General features: G+C 42.1%; 1 long non-coding RNA gene across 1 annotated transcript; it reads left to right on the forward strand.

The window, feature by feature from the left end:
• Positions 1-571: 571 nt before the first annotated feature.
• On the forward strand, positions 572-25669 carry LOC117364325. The gene is made up of 4 exons (XR_004540212.1): positions 572-646; positions 5670-5787; positions 15876-15953; positions 25295-25669. It is a non-coding gene; the product is annotated as an uncharacterized LOC117364325 (long non-coding RNA).
• Positions 25670-25719: the final 50 nt, after the last annotated feature.

A 25719-nucleotide genomic window follows, 5' to 3' on the forward strand; every position in this document is an offset into this window, starting at 1 on the left:
GGTGGCAGGACCTATATCAATCTGGAATGCATTTTAGAGTGCAGGAATTTGGGAGAAGTGCCATATATAACATACAAATTACAATGTAATTCTAAATTGTCATTTATATCCCCAGGCATTTGGAAGTCCCAGATTAGCAGAAACCAAGTCTAACTATACAGGAGAACCGAGCTATTACTTTGCAATAGTAATGTACACTTTATGTGAAATCAATTTGTTCCACAGACATAAGGAGAAAATGCAGATGATGTGAACAGATCACCAGCTCCCGCTGAGTCTTTCATGAACCAGCTGGACCCTGAAAAGTGGGAATGCAGGCAGGTCATGGGGCTAAAGGCAGTAAAAGCTGAACCAAACTCCATTACTGTGGATAATATGCTGGCAGCTGAAATGAACTTACACTGAGGGAGGGGGGGGGGGGTAGTGCTTTTGCAACACCATGGTTAATTTTTAACATTATACTGCTTGAGTTGAAATCCAGGTTCTATGAAAAGGACTGCCACAGCTCTTTACCCTTCCTCTCTGTTTTCATTTCTTGCTCCCATTACTGCAGGGACTTGGCTTGCTGTGACCTCTGGCTACACTCTCTCTGTAATTACTAGTGCTTGCCAGATTTACTGTGGAAGCTAAAGTCACTTCCAAGCAGGTCAGTTTTCTCCTGCATGGTTTCCAGAGACAGTAACCCTTTCTTTACAGAAACAGTCACAGTGGTAAGTAAGTGATAACTGTGGTAATAACCACAATAACAGAGTGGTGAATGAGAAGAATATGCGTCTTTCTGTAAAGCCTCTGATGATCAGGTGTCCAATTTCTGCTCGCTATTCTGTAAAGCAGTGTCTCTCAAACTGTGTGCCCCAGCATAGTAGTGTGCCCCGAAGAGATTCCGGGTGTGCCTTGAGAGATTCCACAATTTTATTTTATTTAAAAAAATTCCCTTCATAAGTATAAACTAGAAGACATGTATGTCGCATAGGCAAGACTCTGTCAATGTTATGAGCGTCTGTGTGCGTAAGGGTACAACTGCCCAGAAAAGCATCATTCTTTGACTTGATAAGTCCTTGAAAACTAACTACAAGTAATTTTAGTTTTATTTTTATTTTTTATGCAGTAGTTATCCTAACTTGAGGAACAAAACGATCAAAGCTTTGTTACCGTTTGGATCTTCTTATCTTTGCAAATGTGTATTTTCAGCACTGACACAAATTAAGGGCTCCTTTTACGAAGCTGCGGTAACGGATTTAACGCACGCGACTTTTAATCACGCGCTGCCCCAACGCTAGCCGAAAAATTACAGCCTGCTCAAGAGGAGGCAGTAGCGGCTAGCGCTGCTGGCGGTTTAGCGCGCGCTATTACACACGTTAAACCGCTACTGCGGCTTCGTAAAAGGAGCCCTAAATTTTAAAAAAAGAGAACGACTGTAGATGGTGAAATGCATACTTGCGTGTCAACTATTAAGCTGTGTTTTGAATTAATTTGCAATCAAAAACAAACACATCGCATTGATTAGCAATTCTATTCTATCTACATTAGTTTCGCTGTTAAAATTACCCATCCATAGCATAAAGAACTTTAAATAACTTTGAAATTTAATTTTTTGTTGGTTTTGCAGTTTTATAATTTCAATTATAATGTGCTGCGAAAAACATTTGCTTCATTTAGTGTGCTGGAGCTCAAAAAGTTTGAGACACATTGCTGTTAAAGCATGGAGCTTAATTTGAATAGTGCATATATGAAAAAAGGGTTTAGCGACAATCGCTGCAAACTGACCCGATTCACTGACCCACCGCGTGTTTTTCCCCTCAACACCTATTTTCCAATCCGGCCATGCAAATTAATAAAACTCAATTGCTGTAGACCTGTCAGTAACTGTGCTACCGACAGGCCTACCTAGTTTGTTTGTTTTTTCATTTTTTTCAATATCACATATATTTTGTGTGTATTACACTTGCAAAATATCTGCCCCATAAAAAAAAGGAAAAAGTCCCCCACCGCTAACATGGTCCTCCCCCAATGACCCCTGATAATCATGCGCCCCTCCCAGACAAACCCAGCCTAAAACAAATGGCAGGAGGGATGCCCACTTCTTCCTGCTCAGAAAGAACTCCCCCCCTCCCCTCCATCCAAAAAAAAGGCAGGAGGCATGCTCACTCCCTCCTGCTATGAAGGCGCCTACACCCTCCCCCCCCAAAAAAAAAAATGACAGGAGGGATGCCCACTTCCTCCTGCCCGGAAAGACCTCCTCCTTCCCTCGGAGGTCCCCCTCCAGGCCTCCGTGCCCTGTACCTTGAAGTTGGGAGCAGGAGGTACTGAAAACACCTCCTGCTTCTCTGATCTTTGCGACGACACTGGGCCTTAGGCCCCTCCCCGTGCATCATATGATGCATCAGGGAGGGGCCTAAAGCCCTGATTGGCTCAGACACCTCGGGCCTAAGGAAGTCCCTGATTGGCCAAAAAAAAGGGGGTTTTAGGCAAATGGAATTCTCAGAAAAAGAGAGAGTTTAAAATCCAAGATGGCCACCGCTAGTAAAATCACACCAAAACCGGCTCATGGAGGCTTCCCTGAAAGTCCAAAAATGTAGGGAAAGGGGTTTTAGAGGTGGGGGACCTTGGCTCTGGCTGCAGAAATCTTCAAAAATTAGTTTTGGAGCCTCCCCCCTCCCCCAATTTTCCTCATAGGCTATGGCTTTACTCATTGTGCCATGGGATGCTTTCCTGCCTCAGCATAGGATTTCAGCTGGAGCAAATAGAGAAGAACTCTATCTCACAGATTTCCCAGACGAACCTGGTCTTCTGGCTGCCAGTCAGACCGAGGTTGGAGTAAGCCTCAGCCATAAAGGGAGGGAGGGCCATGCAGCCAACCAGGGCTGGTTTTAGACATCCTGGGGCCCAGAGCAGAAATTAAGAAGGGGGCCCCTGATTCCCTCTCCTCTCTGCACCCACCCATATCCCCACCTCCCATTACTACCACACATAAAACAGGGGTCCCGCGGTCTGGGCATCTCCCTTCCCTTCTTCACCTTCATGATGCTTTTCCAAACCAAAGTTTCCTCTCTCAGAGGGGCCTTGACATGGCAGCCTTTCTCACTAGTTGTACGCAGCTGCCCCAAAGCTTCTCCTCTGACGCTACTTCCAGTTTCTGCCAGATCACGTCAGAGGAGACACTTCAGGGCAACAGTGTGCAACTAGTGAGAAAGGCTGCCATGTCAGGGCCCCTCTGAGAGAGGAAACTTTGGTTTGGAAAAGCGCCAGGAAGGTGAGGGGAAGGGAAAGAGATGGAAGGGAAGAGATGCCCAGACCATGGGACCCCCTGGAGTTGTGGGGCCTAGGGCAGCTGCTCTGTTTGCCCTCCCCTAATGATGGCCCTGCAGCCAGCCAACTGTTAGTCCCGGCTGAGCTGAGAAGGAGCCAAACAACCTGCACTCAAGCTCCTCCAATTGTGCTCTTCTCACAGAAACTTTGCTGGCTTGTTCCCACATGGATTTCAATTTTGCTTTAATCCTAACATGGCTGTTTATAACGGGACTACACATACCCCTCAATATTCGCGGAGGTTAGGGGCAGAGCCAGCCTGCGAATATTGAAAAAACGCAAATAATTTTTAGGACCGACTCTGACCCACCCTTACCTCCCTCCTGCCTCCCAGACCGCTCCACACCTTACCTGGTGGTCTAATGATGAAGTGGTAGGAGCGATCATCCTACACGCCTGCCCCGTGCAGAGCCATCAACAAAAATGGCTGCCTTGAGTTCCTGCTGTAGTCTCATGAGACCATGGGAACTCACAGCGGTCATTTCTGTGGACGGTTCTGCATGGGGCAGGAGTGCTCCTACCCCGATCGATGATGTAAATGAGTCCAGTTCTGCAGTCTTGTTTTTCTTTTGGACATTTTTAATATTAGATTATCGCTATGATGATATTATCTTGAAAACCTGTGACTGAGAAAATGAATGTTTTTAAGTACTGTGTATGTGGATATACTGTAAACCGCCTAAGAATTATATGGTATTGAAATTTTAAAAATAAATAAATAAATATTGGTAAAAAAGTAAGATAAATTGATAATTGAGGCACAAAGGATATTAAATTGCAATGTGAACACACAAAAGCTATCAGAGCACTTAAACAAATTACTAAACTATGTGTATTTTTTGCATAATTTCCTAGAAACTCCAGATCAGTAAATAAGATATTACACAAAATATAAAGCTAGTTGTTGATTTTGCTCATTAAATTGTACTATTTTTTTCACTAGTACTTTTTAAAATTTTGACATCTCCAAGATTGACACTTCCTACTACCATACGCATCTCCAAGGGTGACAGTGTTTTGTTACAAACCCTCGGAGATTAAGCCTCCAACATATAGTCTGGTTTATTTCACAGCCCACATTGAGGCAGCTGTGAGAAAACCACACACCAGACAAAGGTGCAGGTGCACAGGGGGCAAGCAAGGAGAATATTAACCATTTACTGGCACTGATCATATGGTGGCATGCATGCACTGAAAACCTGCACATTTGTGCACTGAACCCTGCACCATCCCTGTCGCTTATTTGGGTTTTACTCATTGTATACAGACACTATTCATTTTGTACTATAGGTGAAATAAAGCAGAAATATTCTCTCCTTCATATTATTTCATTATAATAGTGTGCTAGGACTGTTATAAGCATGCATGCTTTTATATTCATGGGCCCAAAAGAAACACCTTCTGCTCACTTAAAAATGAATGTAGAAATTATTTCCTAATGAATGTTTAGTCTTGTTTTATTTCAAGAATTTATTTTTGTCTCCAAAGTACTAGGGATGTGAAAGTGAAAATTAATAAAGAATAAATGAATAAAAAAATGAATGTAGAAAAAACACTTTTGATTAGCAAAGTTTGCTGCAGATCACTTCTGGCTGATGTTTGGTTTCCCTCCCCTTTCCAGTAAGGCCTGTTTAATAAGTGCTTGCTCTGTGGGTCTTGCTGCAGCCTGGACCCAAGGTGAGACCCTGGCAACAGCTCATTGCTGCAGCTGTCAAAAGGAAAGAAAAGCAGCCTTTCTGCTCTGGTTACACTTTGACATCTTCCTGAGTCAGCACAATTTAATCAGTGTAGAGTGCCACAGCCTTTCAGCTCTGCCTAGTTCAGTGGGGAAAGATTTTCTGCTAATGGCAGAGGAGGAGACAAAAGGAAAAGAAAAAAACCAACCCAGAAAAGAGTCAGCTTGCCAACTTCCCTGACCACAGGAGTTTTTCAGTCTTTGTTCAAACCACTTACAGTCAACATCTTTCCACAGAAATCTCTAGAATAAAAAACATTACCCGGCTGTATCAACAGGTTAACATTTCCAATTAAATTATTGCCAACCTAACTCCAGCCCTACTTTTCTTACACCTGCCCATAACATCCTTCTGGAGAAACATTAACAGTATATCAAATAAATATGAATATCTTGCTGAATGTTTTGAGGAAGAGTTAATAACTAGGGATTAGGCCAGACAGTTGGATCAATGACAGTGCTGTGTGTATTGCCCTGTGGAAAGTCCCTGGTTCAACTGGTAATGCTTTAGAACAGTAGACTTCACTAAGTTTTATGTTGGGCCTACTTTGTATCCAAATGAGCTGAATAAGAGCCACCATATATCTTCTATTTGATTGTTTATTTATGTATTCATTTTTTTTAGCCTGTCCTCCCAAAAGAGCCCAGAGACAAGGCAAACAGCATGTAATTTGGTAACAAGTAATACAAGCACCAAGAGTTAACAGTAGATGCATGATATAGAGCATGGACGACAAGTACCGGTATGTAATTTGGCAACAAAGTATTGTAGGCACAACTCATATGTTTAAATATGGATCTAAACAATTAGCATAACCAGGAAGTCTTACTAGCATTATTGACGCTGGGATACTTGAAGACATACATGGTTATGTAAAAAGGCAGGTTTTCTCAGCCTTCCTGAAGTTCCATAGACCAGTGGTTCCCAACCCTGTCCTGGAGAAACACCAGGCCAATTGGGTTTTCAGGATAGCAAATTTGCATGCCTCTCACTTCCATTATATGCAAATCTCTCTTATGCATATTCATTAGGGCTAGCCTGAAAACCCGATTGGCCTAGTGGTCTTCCAGGACAGGGTTGGGAACCACTGCCATAGACCATCTTATGTTCTGATAGATGGGGGGGGGACAGACGACAAGTCTCCACAGTTTAGTTATGAAATGAGAGTAGGCGTGTCTGTGGGTGATTCTGTTTTGAGGGAGTGACCAGTAGGTAAGACCAGTCATCTCTCTCCTTGGGACCTTAATGGTCGTCCAGGGGTATAGATTGGTAGCTTGGGTATCATGTAGTCTGGTATTCACTTTTAGAAGGTTTTGAAGGCTAGACTAGGGCTGTAAAGATACAACGTTTCTTAAAAGGTAGCCAGTGAACAGATGCTAGCGCCCGGGTGATGCAGTTGCGGATGCTCAAATTTTTCAGAAGACAGAGTGTTATATTTTGTAGGGTTATAACACTACTGACCAGCATAAGGCAAAGTCATCCATCCCTTCCAGACCACCTTCATACTTTTAAGCAGAATGTCTACAAAGAGGCGGGTGTTTCCAAATACATTCTCTTCTTGTATTGAGAATGAAGAATGCCATGTTTTCCAAGCCTGACCTCTCTCTACCACCCCCACCCCCCAAGTTTCCTCTTTTCATAAGCTTGGATAGACAGGCAGAGACTGAATAGAAGAAAGAAACAAAACAAAAAAAGAGAAACAATGAATGAGAGCTGCCATTGCCTCCTCCACCCCCAACCCCATCATACCTTGCAATGAAGAACATTGCAATACAGGATAACTCCCAGGTAACTGTGAATGAACGCTTATGATGCAAGGATCCAAGCCCAAAGAAGCAGGAGGAAATTGTCAAGAAAAATTAAAACACCCTTTCAAACAACAAACCCACAAATCTACAGATTCAACTCTCACAAAGAAAAGTCATCTATCTTGACCTTTAAGTCTGCATTAAGACAGAAGGGAGGATCTTTGGGCCTCCCTTTTGTTTTTACAGAAAAGGACACGTTGTACTGACTGGTATAGAGTTTCGGTGCTCAGTGGGAACGCCTTGGGATTCTATTCCTACAGTCTGCTGTCTGTGCACCTCAGGCTACAGCTGACAAAAGCAACCTACACTAATGCATCCTTTCTGAAGCACCTGTAAAGACACAAATTAATTCTTCCTCTCTTAACTTCTACAGATCCTTCCTTTACTGCATTAGTCTTATCAGAAATTCTTGACTGCTTGTTTCTCACAAGTTGCAAAGAACAATAAAGGATGGAATAAAGGGCCCATAAAAAGTGAACAAGTTTACACCAGAAAGCCCACACTTGCTCTTTCACCGTATATGCACAGCCACACTCAAAGGTTTGCCTAGTTCAGTACTAGGCTCTTGCACTAAGGCAATGTTTCTCAACTCGGTCCTGGAGTACCCCTTTGCCAGTCAGGTTTTCAGGATATCCACAATGAATATGCATGAAAGAAATGTGCAAATAATGGAGGCAGTGTATGCAAATCAAGTTTATGCAAATTCATTGTGGATATCCTGAAAACCTGACTGGCAAAGGGGTACTCCAGGACCGAGTTGAGAAACACTGACTAAGGCATATGTGTAAATGCTGGTGGAGAGCTGCCAGTTTGCAATGCCAGCATGTCACTTGTCCTGTGTATCTCCCTCCTTTCTCTCCTTTTCTGCATGTCTGCCAGTGCTTGTCTTGGCATTTGCTAACCTTGTGTTTTAATGCCAGAAAGCTCAATCATGCCTGACATGCACAAGCTTAAAGGAAAGAACATTTACAGAGTGAGAAAATCTATACTGAAGATCTGATGCAGAAAGCAACTGCGGGTTTTGCTGTAGAGAGCTCTTGTGCATGGGTGCATGGGAATTTTTTTCACTAGGATCCGGGGTGGCGAAGAAGGTTTTGCGGAGAGGATTTCTTGTCAATCTTTTGAATTTAACTGCCAGTTCTGTCTTGTTTTGCAAGCGAAAGAAAGCTGTTGCAAGTTTTATAAGGCAGATGGAAAGTAACAAACGCGCACATGTTGGAACAAAACCGAAAGTGAACGCACACATTGGCACTTGTTCTGCACCTACATACGAGTCTTGCAAATCTTGTTCTATAAGCAATTTTTACGAGATTCATATGTGGGCGCAGAACAAGTGCTGATGTGGGCTGACACTTTTGGCTTTTGTTTGGACATGCGCACAAGAATCCATACTTACTGCGAAATCTTGTGCATATGTGTGTCGTACTTCCCCCACATTTGCTGCAGATTTCCACACATAAATTTTTCATGCAGTTAGCTTCTGTAATGCTGCAGTATTATGTTTACAGCAGACACTAAAGCCCCGATTCTATAAACGACACCTTAAAAATAGGCACCAGAAAACACGGCGCACAGCAGCTGTCAATCTTCAGTTAGACACTGTTTATAGAATCATGCCTAGCGGCACCTCAATTGAACTTAGACACCGTTAAGTGTAAAGATCATAGGCACCCCTTATTTATGCCAGGGTTTTCTTGGCTTAAATTCTGGTGCCTAAATCCAATTTAGGCGCCTACATGGAAAACACACCCAAGATCCGCCCATCATGTTTCAAGTTTTACTAAAACTTGATTCAATCGCTTATCCAAGATTCTAAGCAAGGTACAAAATTTAAATTGGATGCTGTGAAAATAAAAACACATGAACAAAATTGTAACATACAACATTATACGGACTAACCGGAACAAAAGGAAAGGAGGGGTAGAAATACATTCTTTATAGGATAGAAAACATTTAAGGTTTAAATTGGTTTGGAGGGGAATAAAGAAAGAAACTGGTAAATGAAAAAGAAAAAGCTTCTATCGATGGCATATTATAAAATAAAGGTATCCTTAAGTAAGATGCTTTTCAAGTTGCCCTTGAATCGGTCTAGGTGTTTTTCCTCTCTTAGATATGTCGGTAAGGCATTCAACAGTTGTGGAGCAATAACAGAAAAAATGTTGTGACATCTTGTGCTAATTATTATCCGCTCTTAACCACAGCCACTTTCTGGTAGTTGCCTACCAATTTAAGCACCTAATTAGTAATTAATTTTAATTTAAGCTAATTGTTGAGCCAATTAAGCTTGTTATCAGTGCAAATTACGCTTAATTAGTTTCAACTTTCAATTAATCAGTTTCAAGTGTATAGGCTCTGGGCCTAAGCACTCAGATATCCACAAGCCTTTCTACATTGGCCCCTGAAACATAGAACCACCAAATCAAGAGACAGGATTCTATAAATGCACACAGTAAGTTCCTCACACTTACAGAATCTACATATAGTCCAAATAAAAATGAGCTGTTCTTTGTAAAAATTCACATTCATGGCTCAAATAATGATTTAAAAATATAGAAACAAAGGATATACAGTACTGTCACAAGTGTAAGACTGTTCCTCTAAGAATTATTGTAGTGAGATCAGCAGAGCTGTCTATAGGGAAGTGGCCAGGTCCCAGATAATGCTGTACAAATCTAAAGATAGTTCTGTACTGTCAACTGCCACCCATTCCATAAGGAACAGGGTAATCCAGTCAAATCATGCATGCAATAGGGTAAAACGAGGATTGGATTAGCCTGTTTTTGTGACACGGAATCACGTGGCAAAACATAGCTGGCAGCAGAAGAAAGGAGCTGAGTTGGCTACATGGGCCCCACACTTCCCAACTCCACTTCCCTTCCAAACCACAGGAAGCAGCTGGAGCTCCATCCATGGGCTGAGGAGAGCATGGTAATAGCAGGTTGTCAGTGAGCCAGGGCCTAGGTACAGTCCTGCATTTCGTTATAACATTCTGGCTTCACTCCAGCCTGGAGACAGTCCTAGAGATAAGTAAAATAAATGTTCTCCTGCATAATCCCAGCACCTCTTCCCACTGTCCTGGCCAAGGTTTTACTGGGCACCAGTTTCACATATACATCAGCTCAACCACTTTCTTGTGTCTTGTTTTTTCTTGCTATAGAAGAGTTTAGGTTGTATAGGGAAGGGAGATGAAAACTGTGAAAGGACTGAGCAGAATTAACCCTTTGGAGGGCCTATAGACATATGAGACAATTTTTCAAAATAATTGAGGGTGCTAAACCAAAAAAAGCATCTGTCGGCAGAGTTGAAAGAGTTCTCTCAATATTGAGGTTGCTTAAGCACTGATACCTATGTCCATAGATTGGTCTTGCAAAGTCCTGAATACATGGACTTGGCAATACTCCTTCTACTCCTAGTATGCTAGTTAGGAGTACACTTACAAGATCAACCACTCATCTCTAACAAGTAGCCAATCTCATAGAATTCATATAAATCTTCACACTCTGTCTTTCAGAGCTAACACCAAAGAAACATTCCTCTGGGGCTGGGATGTGGGGCCTACAGTTTTCTGTCAGTAGCCGTAGAGAACCTCCCCACAAAGAATCAGATGCCTCGTCTATACTAAAGGCAATCTGGCCTGTGGTAGTCGTCCACCACTACAGTAGACTCTCAGTTAACTGGCACCCATGGGGATTGATAGATGCTGGGTAAATGTAGTTTCTGGTTGCATGAGAGTTACTATTAAAAATAGGCCTACCATAAACTGTTCCAGACAAACTACCAGGCATGTGGTAGGCAAAGCGTGGGTGTACTCAGGTGTGGCCTACCAAGTTTACACATAAATTTCTGCCTTAAAAGTGACAAATCCCCTGGACCGGATGGAATTCATCCGAGAGTCTTAAAAGAATTGAAGATTGAAATCGGAGAGTTATTGCAAAAACTCACCAATCTGACAATCAGAACTGGACAGATACCAGATGACTGGAAGATAGCGAATGTCACGCCAATTTTCAAGAAAGGATCGAGAGGAGAACCGGGCAACTACAGACCAGTGAGCCTTACGTCTGTCCCTGGAAAGATGGTTGAAGCACTGATCAAGGATAGCATAGTCCGGCACTTAGATACACACGACTTGCTGAAACCCAGTCAACATGGGTTCAGGAAAGGGAAATCATGTTTAACGAATTTGCTTCAATTTTTTGAGACCGTGAACAAGCAAATTGATAGTGGAATGCCGGTGGACATAATTTATTTGGACTTCCAGAAAGCATTCGACAAAGTTCCGCATGAAAGACTTCTCAGGAAACTACAAAGCCATGGAATAGAGGGAGATATACAAAGGTGGATAGGCAAATGGCTGGAAAACAGGAAGCAGAGAGTGGGCATAAATGGGAAGTTCTCAGACTGGGAGAAAGTGACTAGTGGTGTGCCCCAGGGCTCGGTACTTGGGCCGATTCTATTTAATATATATATCAATGACCTGGAAGGCGGAATATCCAGTGAGATCATTAAGTTTGCAGACGACACAAAGCTATGCCGGGAAATCAGATCGCAGGAAGATAGCGAGGAACTCCAGAGCGACTTGTATCAGCTAGAGAAATGGGCAGAGCAATGGCAGATGAAGTTCAACGTGGAGAAATGCAAAGTAATGCATTTAGGTAGTAAGAATAAGGAACACGAGTATAGAATGTCAGGAGCAACTCTGGGTAAGAGCGAACAAGAAAAGGACCTGGGTGTACTGATAGATAGGACCCTGAAGCCGTCGGCACAATGTGCGGCAGCGGCAAAGAAAGCAAACAGAATGTTGGGCATGATAAAGAAAGGAATCACGAGTAGATCGGAGAAAGTCATAATGCCGCTTTATAGAGCAATGGTCAGACCACACTTGGAATACTGTGTACAACATTGGTCTCCCAACCTAAAGAAGGATATAAAACTGCTGGAGAGGGTGCAGAGACGAGCAACGAAACTAATAAGAGGTATGGAGAAATTGGAATATGAGGAACGACTCAAGAAACTAGGATTGTTCTCCCTTGAGAAGAGGAGGCTGCGAGGGGACATGATAGAGACGTTCAAAATACTGAAAGACATCGATAAAATAGAGCAGAAAAACAAATTATTTACATTGTCCAATGTGACACGGACAAGAGGACATGGTTTGAAGCTAAGGGGTGACAAGTCCAGGACAAATGTCAGGAAGTTCTGCTTTACGCAGCGAGTGGTGGACGCATGGAATGCTCTTCCACAGGAGGTTATTAAGGAATCCACTGTGCTAGGATTCAAAGGCAAATTAGATGCACATCTCCTTATGAGAGGCATAGAGGGATATGGGTGATTAGAACAATCAGGTGTATACCTGACTGGGCCTCCGCGTGTGCGGATCGCCGGACTCGATGGACCATGGGTCTGATCCGGAGATGGCAATTCTTATGTTCTTATGTTCTTATGATTTTATTTTCATTTTTATTTCAAGTATTTCTTAGATTTTGTTTTTGGTTGCTTGAAAGTTCTGGTTAATTGAGTTCCAGTTAACAGGGAGCTACTGTATTGTTTTTTCAGCATTACTACAGTAGGTGAACTCCATTTCACCAGTCGATGTAAGTTCTGCTTGAACAGGCAAATGTGTGGACATACAGCATGTCCATAAATCCAGCTCATAATGATCTGTAAATAAGCACATAAACTAAACTAAACTAAACCTTGGGTTTATATACCACACCATCTCCACGAATGCGGAGCTCGGCACGGTTTACAGGAAGAAGGATGAGAGAGGAACTACAGTGGAGAGATTAAAGAGTTAGGTGTAAAGGGGGAAGGTGAGAGGCCTAAGAGGGGGGAAGTGTTACAGTTTTGAGAATAGCCAGGTTTTTAGGTGTTTGCGGAAGAGTTGGAGGGAGCTTGAGGTTCGGAGTGGGGAGGTGAGGTTATTCCAGATCTCAGTGATTCTAAAGGGGAGGGATGACCCAAGTTTGCCTGCATGGGAAATACCTTTTATGGAAGGGAAGGATAGTTTAAAAATTTGGGAGGATCTGGAGGAAGTAGGGGTTGGGGAGTTCCAGGATAGAGGGATAACGGCAGGAAGGATGCTATGTAGGATCTTGTAGGCCAGACACGCACATTTGAAGTGGATCCTGGGGATTACTGGGAGCCAATGGAGCTTAGACAGGAGTGGTGAGACGTGATCAAATTTGCTTTTCGCGAAAACAAGCTTAGCTGCGACGTTCTGAATCCGCTGAAGTCTGTGGAGGCTTTTCTTGGTTAGGCTGAGGTAGATAGAATTGCAATAATCCAATCTGGAGAGGATGATGGATTGTACTAGGACTGCGAAGTGTTTTTGGTGAAAATAGGGTCTGACTTTCCTTAGCATGTGAAGGCTGAAGAAGCATTTCTTCACCAGGGATTGGAGATGTTCGTTGAAGGATAGAGAAGAGTCTAAGGTGACACCTAGAACTTTGCTTGAGAACTCGAGCTGTAATGGGGGGCCGGAGGACAATGGGATGGAGGAAGGTAGATGGTCTAATTTTAGGCCGAGCCAAAGGAGTTTTGTTTTGGACTCGTTTAGTTTCATATGCATTGTGAATGCCCAGGATTGGAGGTTCTTTATGCATGAGGATATGTTCGTGGAGAGGTTAGTGAGGTTCGAGTCGGTCTCAAGGAGGACGAGGATGTCATCAGCGTAAGTGTAAAAAGTTTCAAGGGGGGATAGTTGGAGTAGTTTCAGGTAGGACATGTAAATGTTAAAGAGGATTGGAGAGAGGGGTGAGCCTTGTGGGATAGGGGGAGGATGAGGTGCCGCTCATGTTAACCATGTAAGAGCGGGAGCTCAAGAATTTGGAGAACCAATCAAGAACTATGGAGCTAATGCCTATCTCGGAGAGTTGGAAAATTAGAATGTCGTGGTGGACAACGTCAAAAGCTGCGGAGAGGTCGAATTGTAGAAGGACAGCAAACTTGTTACGAGAATGCAGTTGCTGAACCTTAGAGATTAGAGAGGCCAATAGGGATTCAGTGCAGAAGTTGGGTCTGAAGCCATATTGGTAAGGTAAGATTTATCTAAATATCTAAAAATCTAACCAGAACTCTCAAGACTAAAACGGTTAGGGCTCTTCAGCTTGGAAAAGAGACGGCTGAGGGGAGATATGATTGAAGTCTACAAAATCCTGAGTGAAGTAGATCGGATATAAGTGGATCGATTTTTCACTCTGTCAAAAATTACAAAGACTAGGGGACACTTGATGAAGTTACAGGGAAATACTTTTAAAACCAATAGGAGGAATTTTTTTTCACTCAGAGAATAGTTAAGCTCTGGAATGCATTGCCAGAGGTTGTGGTAAGAGCGGATAGCATAGCTGGTTTTAAGAAAAGGTTTGGACAAGTTCCTGGAGGAAAAGTCCATAGTCTGTTATTGAGAAAGACATGGGGGAAGCTACTGCTTGCCTTGAATCAGTAGCATGGAATATTGCTACTCCTTGGGTTTTGGCCAGGTATTAGTGACCTGGATTATCCACCGTGAGAACGGGCTACTGGGCTTGATGGACCATTGGTCTGACCCAGTAAGGCTATTCTTATGTTCTTATAGTGTGTATTGTACAGACAGGCAGTGAATGGGCACGATTCACACAGGTAATTTATGCAATACTAAAAGTTATGTGTTTATCTCTGGAATCTAGGCGTGACCATTCGTATAGAAATGAAGTTAAGAGGTGATAGGCTCCGGAGTAATCTCAGGAAATACTTTTTTACGGTAAAGGTGGTAGATGTGTGGAACAGTCTCATAGAAGAGATGGTTGAGACAGAGATTGTGTCTGAATTCAAGAGGGCCTGGGATAGGCATGTGGGCTCTCAGAGAGAGAAAGAGATAATGGTTACTGCGGATGGACAGACTAGATGGGCCATTTGGCCTTTATCTGCCGTTATGTTTCTATGAATGGTGTAACAGGCTTATTTGCTGGTTTCTGAGAAGCTTCTATTTTTTACTTCCACAAATTAATTTCTGGAACGCATGTATAAACATGCCAGGTCAAGCTAATTACAGATTGTTATTCAGTGATATTGTGTTAAGTGGTATATGATTATCATGAGAGAATCTTTTTAGTGGAAAAATAGGTTATGAATCTGCAAGTAGATTTTAACTATTCTGTGCGTGTAGAGGGCTTCATTGCTGAACTGTGGTACCTATTGTCAGGTCTACCAAAAGAAAGAGACTGAAGCCAACCCACAGACCCAAAGCATTTATGCTAAACTTGGATTGAAGTGTGCCATAATTCCATTCACACGTCCCATTAGATGACAGAGGATTAAGTTCAGGGCTTTTGTGGCTCAGCCCCTGAGCTGCCCAGAGTCAGAGATGCCAAGGGTGGATGATCTTGAAAAGTTAAGCTTTTGCTAGAGGACAAAAAACATATACAAAGAACCCAACTATGTTATTCCCTTACAAGGAATAGCTAACTTTATAGCAGAGTTCAAAGAAAGGCCCTGCACATAGAGGATCTTGATCCACTTGTGCAGCTATGGACTCTGCTTGTTATTTTAAGAAAAATGCCTCACTTTCAGTTATAAACGAAAATAAAAGGTGATTTTCAAAAGCCTCCCATGAGCAGTTTAATGAGCACAAAGTAGTGTGGTTGCCATATTAGTCCAATGTAGAAAGTAATAAAAACAAAAAAGTAATATAAGATGATAGCTTTTATTGAACTAACAATAAATTTTTGACTAGCTTTTGAGAGTTAAAATGCTTTTTCCTCAAGTCAAGACAGCATGAGCAAAAGATGAGAGGAAGTGATTCACCTGAGGAAGTGAATCTCTAACTCTCAAACCCAATCTAAAAAAAAAGCTTATATATTGTAGCCTTGGATTTAGTTATTAACTTCTAATGAGCATAATATTTTTCATACCCTTGCAGACTTCTTTTATACCCAATTAATCTCCATTCAGTACTAAAATAGTTACAACTGGTAATGCTATTAACCTTATAAACTTTCTTTAATGATCACTGGCTCTTCCACTATCTTTTCTTTGATTTCAGCTGTCATACATAAACTTGTCTAATTCTGCCTCTCCTCCTGATCTTCTAAAGCTGATGAAAACCAGACCAGCTGAATAAGTGAGTATAACCAGTCCTGGCAGAATCTTTATTCACAAAAGTGTGAGGTAAATTTCTCCCCTTCACACCAGGACACAGGAAAACTAGGCACTTGTCTAGGGCCCAAATGTTTATCGGCTTCTGATATGTGTGTGACTCCCCAAAGAATGCATCTGCTACAGAGCAGGAGGTAGGAGATTCTTTGTGAAGTCACTGGGCTGGATTCTCAAAACTTGCCAATAAAATCTGGTGAGTCGATGTATTGGCCATAGTGGGAGCAATTTGTATTTTACAGGCAATTCTCAGCATAATAGAATGCAAATTATATTCACGCTATTTGGGCAGAAAATTGCTGGTAAAGAGCGGGAGGAACTGTGCCTAGTGCTTGCTCAAAAGAACAATTGCTAAGTACAGCTCCTCCCATTGAAACATGATGGCAGATAAAGGCCAAATGGCCCATCCAGTCTGCCCATCCACAGTAGCCATTATGTCTTCTTTTCTCTAAGAAATCCCATGTGCCTATCCCAGGCTTTCTTGAATTCAGACAGTGTCTGTATCCACCACCTGTTCTAGGAGACTATTCTTTGCATCTACCACCCTTTCTGTAAAAATTATTGCCTTAGATTATTCTGGAGCCTATCACCTCTTAAATGCATCCTATACCCTCTCATTCCAGAGCTTCCTTTCAAATGACTCGACTCATGCGCATTTATGTCATGTAGGTATTTAAACGTCTCTATCATATCTTCCCTCTCCCGCCTTTCCTCCAAAGTATACAGATTGAGATCTTTAAGTCTGTCCCCATACGCCTTATGATGAAGACCAGGCACCCAGTGGCGTACCTAGCATATGTGACACCCGGGGCCCATCATTTTTTGGCACCCCCTCCATCTGTACGAAAAACAGGATTTTTAGTAACAAGCCACATGTCACACATGAGTACCTAGGAAAAGGCAGCATCTTACATACTGCAGTGAGCAGTACAACATCAATACACCCATTGTAAAACTAAACAAGCCAGATTAGTACAGATCAATCCTACACCGTCAATCCTAACAGAAAACCATGTCTTTCGAACACACAGAACACAGAAAACACCTTCACCTAGTATGGAATATGTCATCACAAACTAACCCCTCCCCCTTTTACAAAACTGTAGTGTGGATTTTAGCCCGGTGGTAACAGCTCTGATGCTCATAGAATTCTGAGCATCAGAGCTGCTACCACCACGGCTGGCGCTAAAAAATGCTCCACAGTTTTGTAAAAGGGGGGGATAAAATAGAAATACATAGACAAAGGTTAAATTGAACCAGCAAGAAGCTGGACTTTGCATACAATGCAACACCACAGAAACAGTGACACATGTCTCCTAAAGCAATAAATAAATAGAAAATTTTTGGTCTACCTTTGTCTTCTCTGGTTTCTGCTTTCCTCATCTTCTTGTTACTCTCTTTCTTCCATCCACTGTCTCTTTTCATCTTCCATTTGCTCTGTTACTGTGCCTCTCCCTTTCTCTCTACTTCCAAATTGGTCTGGCACCCATCTTCTTCCCTCCGCTCCTCCCATAGTCTGGCATCTCTGTCTTCTTCCCTGCCAGCGTCTTCTCCAAATTCTCTCTTCCCCATTTCCCTTCAGCGTCTTCTCCCCACTCTCTCTTCCCCATTTTCCTGCAGCATATTCTCCCCACTCTCTGTTCCCCATTTCCATTCAGCATCTTCTTCCCACTCTGTCTTCCCCATGTGCTTTCAGCGTCCTTATCCCCCCCCTCTGTCTTCCCCATGTGCTTTCAGCGTCCTTCTCCCCCCTCTGTTTTACCCTGTTTTCCTCTCCACCCCACCTATTCTCCCTTTCTCCCTCCCTGCCCCTTACCTTCGTGGCACTTTCTCCCCCCTCCCCCCCGGCCCGGACAACAGGCCCGGTCCTACAAACCTCCCTGTCCTGTGGCCGGCGATATCTAAACTGCCTTCTTACATTGTAGTTGCATATGGCTGCCGTAAAGTTCGTCTCTGATGCAACTTCCTGTTGCGTCAGAGATGGCCTTTACGTCAGGAACACGTAGCTTCAACACTCTAGCTCAGGGGTGCCCACACTTTTTGGGCTTGCGAGCTACTTTTAAAATGACCAAGTCAAAATGATCTATCAACAATAAAATTTTTAAAAAAACACAAAGCACACTGTACGCTGAGAAAATGTTAATTATCATTCCTATTCTGGGTTTTTTTCAAAGAGGTCAAGGCAGATGACTCTATGCACTGTCACCTCAGTAACAACCATACAAAAATAGACAAATACCCCCCCCCCCCACTCCCTTTTTACTAAAGCACAATAGCAGTTTTTAGCGCAGGGAGCTGCGCTGAATGCCCAGGGCTGCTCTCGACGCTCATAGGCTCCCTGCGCTAAAAACCGCTATTGTGGTTTAGTAAAAGGGGGGCCATAGTGCAAAATATAGACAGCAGATATAAATTCAGACACATTTTGATCACTAAATTTAAAATAAAATCATTTTTTCTACCTTGTTGTCTGGTGATTTCATGAGTCTCTGGTTGCACTTTCTTCTTCTGACTGTGCATCCAATCTTTCTTCCCTTCTTTCAGCCTGTATGCTTCCTCTCCTCCAGATCTCATTCCCTCCCCCAACTTTTTCTTCCTCTCTCCCTGCCCTTTCTTTCTCCCTGACGTCGGGGAGAGGCAGGCTGATCGGCCCGGTAGAATTTTCCGGACCTGGCTGGCTATGCATCCCCCCTAAGGCTGCATCTGGGGCGGACCGCCCCTCCTTGGTACGCCACTGCAGGCACCATTTTAGTAGCCTTCCTCTGGATCGACTCCATCCTTTTTATATCTTTTTGAAGGTGCGGTCTCCAGAATTGTACACAATATTCTATATGAGGTCTCACGAGAGTCTTATACAGGGGCATCAATACCTCTTTTTTCCTACTGGCCATTCCTCTCCCTATGCACCCTAGCAACCTTCTAGCTTTCGCCGTCACCTTTTCAACCTGTTTGGCGACCTTAAGATCATCACATACAATCACACCCAAATCCCACTCTTCTGTCATGCACATAAGTTCTTTACACCCTAAAATGTACCGCTCACTTGGATTTTTGCAGCCCAAATGCATGACCTTGCATTTCTTAGCATTAAATTTTAGCTGCTAAATTTCAGACCATTGTTCAAGCTTCTGACCCAGCACATCTCTTTGAGACCCATCCTGAGGGCACTCAATTTATTTATTAGCCATCTGTGTGGAACACTGTCAAAGGCTTTGCTAAAAGAACACTGTCAAAGGCTTTGCTAAAATCTACACCACATCTAGTGCACTCCCTCTATCCAATTCTCTGGTCACCCAGTCAAAGAATTTAATCAGATTTGTCTGACAAGATCTACCTCTAATGAATCCATGTTGCCTCTGGCCCTGTAATCCACAGGATTTCAGAAACTTCTCCATTCTCTGTTTTAAAGGCATTTCCGTTAATTTGCTTACCACAGATTTCAGACTTACTGGCCTCTAATTCCCTACTTCTTCCTTACTTCCACTTTTGTGGAGAGGGACCACATCCACTCTTCTCCAGTCCTCCAGTACCACTCCCGACTCTAGAGAAGCATTGAAAAGGTCAGTCCGCGGAGCAACCAGAACTTAACTAAGTTCCTTCAGCACCCTCAGATGTACACCATCCGGCCCCATCGCTTTGTCTACCTTTAATTTAGCTAGCTCCTCACGAACACAACCCTTTGAAAATCGATCAGGGTCTACCACTCCTCCATCTCTATTTGTGTCTATCTTCTGCTGTCCCACTCCCAGCGCTTCAACTGTGAACACAGAACAGAAATATTTGTTAAGCAATCCAGCCTTTTCTTTACCAGCTTCTACATATTTCTCCCCTTCACCTTTGAGTCTCACAATGCCACTTTTGCACTTCTTCCTATCACTGATATATCTAAAAAATGTCTTCCTGTTTTACCATGTCGGCTATTATTTCTTCCATTTGCATCTTTGCTTTCCTGACTACATGACCAGCCTCTCTTAACTTTTAACTTATTCAGATATTTTTGCCCGTCTTCCTCTTTTTGTGATCTTTTGTGGTTTATAACTAAAATATATGTGTATTACTGAGTGTAATGTGCAGCAGATGCTGAGCCCCAATATCGAGCAAGTTCCTTTAGTTTATTGTGTCCAGGGAGGCATAATTTGTGCTGTGTTGAGCACCCCTAATCACATTGAAAGGTTGGTGCCTTTGCCTCCAGCAACATATTCCACAGTGTATCTAGACATGGCATGCAAAAACTACTAAAATGGTGAGTGGTTCCCTGAATGGAAAAATCTCAATAATAAGTACAGTTTGCCTTTCTTATGTTTTCAGGTGGACTTCCTGGGACACCAGGCTGCTCAGTGGTATAAACTAATATCTGGATTTTTGAATAAAAAACCAAAAAATGGTCTTCGGGACATTTGGAGCATTGAGATCAAGCATCAAATTACTGCGTCTCAATGGCCACGAATTTGGTCTTGGAGGATGAGATGTACAGTGTCTGCATCTATGAGACAAACTTGGTTTTTTCTGTTACATAGAGCATTCTGGACCCCGGTGCGTTTGCAAACATTAGATAGCTCTAGGTCTAATAGATGTTGGCACTGTCATCTTGAAGCTGGAGCATTGGATCATTTATTGTTTTTTTGCCCTCTAATATATAATTTTTGGAAATCTATTTGGAGTCAAATTAATAATTTATTTGAAAATCCGGTGGCACTTTCATATGATACAATATTATTTGGAACTTCAATGAGGAAAAAGAGTCAAATATCTCATAAAAACAATAAGCTTTTACTCATAATGACAGGAGTTGCTATTCAGCAAATTACGAGAAACTGGAAAAATTATGATAGATTAAGTTATAGTTTTTGGTGGAATTCATTGTGCCATATTTTTAAAATAGAGAAAATATTAGCTATCCAACAGGGAAGATATAAAAAATTTATGGAGGTCTGGGAGCCATTTACAAATTATTGTAAGGAATGATTATAATTAATTCATAATTTATTTTTTTCCTTTTGTCTATTGAAGTATAAGGGGGGGGAGGGAGGGATGAATTTATATTTTATAAAATTATATGATTATATTGGAAGAAGGGTGGGAGGGAGAAGTTATAGTACGATTTCACTGAATGTATGATTAATAAGTAATATTACAGTGTATATGATTGTATAATGAATTACTTGTTGAAAGTTTAAAAATGAATAAAGAAATATAAAAAAATAAAATAAAATGGTGAGTGGTCTTCATCGTAAGGCTTATGGGGACAGACTTAAAGATCTCAATCTGTATACTTTGGAAGAAAGGCAGGAGAGGGGAGATATGATAGAGACATATAAATACCTACGTGATGTAAATGCGCATGAGTCGAGGCTCTTTCATTTGAAAGGAAACTCTGGAATGAGAGGGCATAGGATGAAGTTAAGAGGTGATAGACTCTGAAGTAATCTAAGGAAATACTTTTTTACATAAAGGGAGGTAGATGCGTGGAACAGTCTCCCAGAAGAGGTGATGGAGACAAAGACTGTGTCTGAACTCAAGAAAGCCTGGGATAGGCACATGGGATTTCTTAGAGAGAGGAAGAGATAATGGTTACTGCGGATGGGCAAACTGGATGGGCCATTTGGCCTTTATCTGTTATCATGTTTCTATGTTTTTACTTTCTATGATTTGTTTTCAATTTTCTGGTTGTTAGTTTAGTGGAATGGCCTCTTGTTTTATTGTTGTTTGAAAGGTTAAACAACTGGCCTACTCTCCTCTAATTTCCTGTTTGCTAATAGCCACTGTTCAGGTACATGACTGTACTTGTGAAGAGTGTATGCCTTGGGAGAACAATGGCACATTATATTGCTAATACTAATTGTGACCTTTGGTAGTACTTTATTCTGTTTATTTTTGCTGGGTTTTACTAAGCAGCGTTACATTTTACCAGGGGCCAATGAGGTAAATGCTTGGATGCTCATAGTGAGTGTCGGAGCATTTAACACAACAGCCCGTGGTAAAATGCTCTTACACTGCTTAGTAAAAGGAGCCCTTTATAATTACTATTGTATTATTTGCGTTGATGTTATCCTTAGTGTACACTATCTGGAGCTATTTAAAATTAGGGGACATAGAAATACAATTATTGATTTTGGAGGTTGTTGAAAAGATATGAATTCTACTTCTTGCTCTGTTGCGATCATTTGCTTCAAATAAATAAAGTACAATTCTTTACAGATAGCATTCAGTTTTGAATATTCACATTATTATTTACAAGTTGTAAGCCAATCTGTCGATCAAATCAGGAAGGATTCTGGAAGACTGGAAAGTGACGAATGTTAGGCCGATCTTCAAGAAAGGTTCGAGGAGAGATCCGGGAAACTATAGAACGGTACCAGGAAAGATGGTAGAGGCGCTGATATAGGACCGCATCATTGATCACCTTGTTGGACACAATCTGATGAGGACCAGCCAGCACAGCTTCAGCAAAGGAAGATCTTGCTTGACGAACTTGCTGCACTTCTTCGAGGCAGATAGACAAGGGTGGCCCGGTCGACATTGTATAGCTGGATTTTCAGAAGGTGTTCGACAAGGTTCTGCATGAACAACTACTTTGAAAAATTGCGAGCCATGGATCGAGGGTGACATACGTGGATTAAAAACTGTCTGGAAACAGAGAGTGGGGGTAAATGGACGATACTCAGACTGGAAAAGCATCACGAGTGGAGTGGCGCAGAGTTCGGTGCTTGGACCAGTGCTTTTCAACATATTTATAAATGATCTGGAAATTGATATGACGAGTGAGGTGATTAAATTTGCAGACGATACGAAATTATTCAGAGTAGTCAAGATGCAGGAGGATTGTGAAGACCTGCAATGTGACATAAACACGCTCAAGAAATGGGCTGCGACATGGCAAATGAGATTTAACGTGGATAAGTGTAAGGTGATGCATGTCGGTAACAAAAATCTTATTCACGAATACAGGATGTCTGATGCAGTACTTGGAGAGACCCCCTCAGGAAAGAGACTTGGGAGTACTGGTCGACAAGTCAATGAAGCTGTCCGCGTAATGCGCGGCAGCAGCGAAAAGGACGAACAGAATGCTAGGAATGATTAAGAAGGGGATCACGAACAGATCGGAGAAGGTTATCATGCCACTGTAAAGAGCCATGGTACGCCCTCACCTGGAACATTGCGTCCAGCACTGGTCGCTGTACATGAAGAATGGCACAGTACTACTCGAAAGGTTCCAGAGAAGAGCGACTAAAATGGTTAAGGGGCTGGAGGTGTTGCCATAAAGTGAGATATTAGAGAAACTTGAAAAGAGGAGACTGAGAGGGGACATGATCGAAACATTCAAGATAATGAAGAGAATAGACTTAGTAGATAAAGACAGGTTGTTCACCCTCTCCAAGGTAGAGAGAACGAGAGGGCACTCTCTAAAGTTGAAAGGGGATAGATTCCGTACAAATGTAAGGAAGTTCTTCTTCACCCAGAGAGTGGTGGAAAACTGGAATGCTCTTCCGGAGGCTGTTATAGGGGGAAACACCCTCCAGGGATTCAAGACAAAGTTAGACAAGTTCCTGCTGAATCAGAACGTACGCAGGTAAGGCTAGTCTCAGTTAGGGCACTGGTCTTTGAACTAAGGGCCACCGCATGAGCGGACTGCTGGGCAAGATGGACCGCTGGTCTGACCCAGCATCAGCAATTCTTATGTTCTTATCCCTTTGGTGGGCCATCAGGAGAGAGCACAAGTGTAGATGACTGAGGTATGCTGTAAGTATATTTTTCTTTATCCAATGGCTATTTTTTTATTATTATTATTATTATTATTATTATTATTATTATATATACTCTGGGCAATCAGCAAAATCTCAAATCTTATACCCTGAGTCTACAAAGCTTTCAACATATCTCCATAGTATTTATACAGGGCCTCAGCAACACCATTCAAGGTTCAAAAGCTTTCACAGCTGAAAGTTTTACATATCATATCGTCATTGATCCTTCTCTTTTAACATTCATATCAAAAATTCTTTCTAAACTTTAAGAAAAACCTTTTTACTTAACTTATATTATTTATGGCTTTACTGGTCCAGAACAAACAAAAGATTTGACCCTTTGAGTCAACAGAAGGGTAAAAGTCCAAAACAAAAAAAGACTGTGGAATCCAATGTTACTAATGTAGGCTTTTATTGGAACAAAAAATTCTCAATTTTAAGAACACTGAAGTACATCCACAATTATGGTTGATGAAGAGGACCCAACACGGTCCATGTTTCGACCAAAATAGTTTTCCTCAGTGGTCCCGAATGGTCTCTTCACAAGTTTTGTGGATATAGCAACCTACGCCCACTGTGGGTGAAAATGTTCCTCAAGCATGCAGTAGCATTGGATTCCACAGTCTTTTTTGTTTTGGCATTACTGGTCCACCTGTCTGGGAAGTTTGTTTGTATCTAACATATTTCGCCCAAAGCTTTCTCAAGGATACTCCCCAGAACCTTCCATGCCATCTGACTCCACTAAATTTTTACTTGATAATTTATTGGAGTCAGATAGCATGAACAGTTCTGGGAAGTATCCTTGAGAAAACTTTGGGTGAAACATGTTGAATATAAAACAAACTTCCCAGACAGGTGGACCAGCAAATCCATAAATAATTAAGGATCCCTTTTATCAAGGTATGCTAGAGGTTTTTAGCATGCGAATTCCCATGAGTGTTGAAGCACTTACCTCACCGGCCCATGCTATAAACCTCTAGTACAGCTTGATAAAAGGGGAGGAGGTTAAGTTAAGTAAAAATGGTTTTCTTAAAGTTTAAAAATAATTTTTTATGTTACTGTTAAAAGAACAGGACCAATGACGATATGATATGTAAAACTTTTGGTTGTGAAAGCTTTTGAGCCTTGAATGGTGTCACTGAGGCCCTATAGAAATACTATGAATATACAGTATATTGAAGGCTTTGTAGACTCATGGTATAAGATTTGAGACTGAGTATATCTTTGTCACCAGGATGTCACTGCCCCTTAAGTTCCAGTCCATCTTATTTTTACTTTTCCCCTATGGAGAAATGTTTCAATTTTCCCATCATGATCCAGTGTATTGTCAGCACAAATCAACACCAGGTTTGAGGGAACACTGCATAGTGCCGGGGCCCTTCAAAAAAGAGTAATTCAGAGTTGACTTCAGACCATTGTTTTATGGTTCCAGAAATAGAGCTGAATTTGTGTCGGTATCATGCCACATGTGATGAATTGATCCTTAGCCTCATCTGGCTCTTGTTAATGTTATGGCTTCTTGCGCATAAACTAATATTATGCTGTGGTATTTTGCATTCCTGCACAGAACCCTTCAGGCTAAACATTCACCTCTTGACTGATGGATTGGGACTATTTGCTTCGTGCAGGTGGAGGTGACTCACCATTCTCCTTGCAGAACAGGTGCTAAAGAGGAGATAGAAGCAAGTTTCAATCTGCCTGGGGCTCTAATTTAAACTATTTTGTTTTGAAGCATTATGTGTATGTAATGTATCAGGCTGTGGAGGTTGTTGAGAGCTTGACGGAGGATGTAGAAGTGGGGGGAGAATTAGGCTGCTGAATGCCTGGTCTGCAAATAGTTACATTTTTGTTACACTTAGGACTCCTTTTATCAAGCCGCGCTAGCGTTTTAGTGGGCGTTAAACCGCCGGCCGCACTAGCCGCTAATGCCTGCCTTGAGCAGGCGGTAGTTTTTTGGCCAGCGCGGGATTTAAAGTCACGCGCGCTAACCCC

The sequence above is a fragment of the Geotrypetes seraphini genome, chromosome 7, assembly GCF_902459505.1.
Source record: "Geotrypetes seraphini chromosome 7, aGeoSer1.1, whole genome shotgun sequence".
NCBI classification, from domain to species: Eukaryota; Metazoa; Chordata; class Amphibia; order Gymnophiona; family Dermophiidae; genus Geotrypetes; species Geotrypetes seraphini.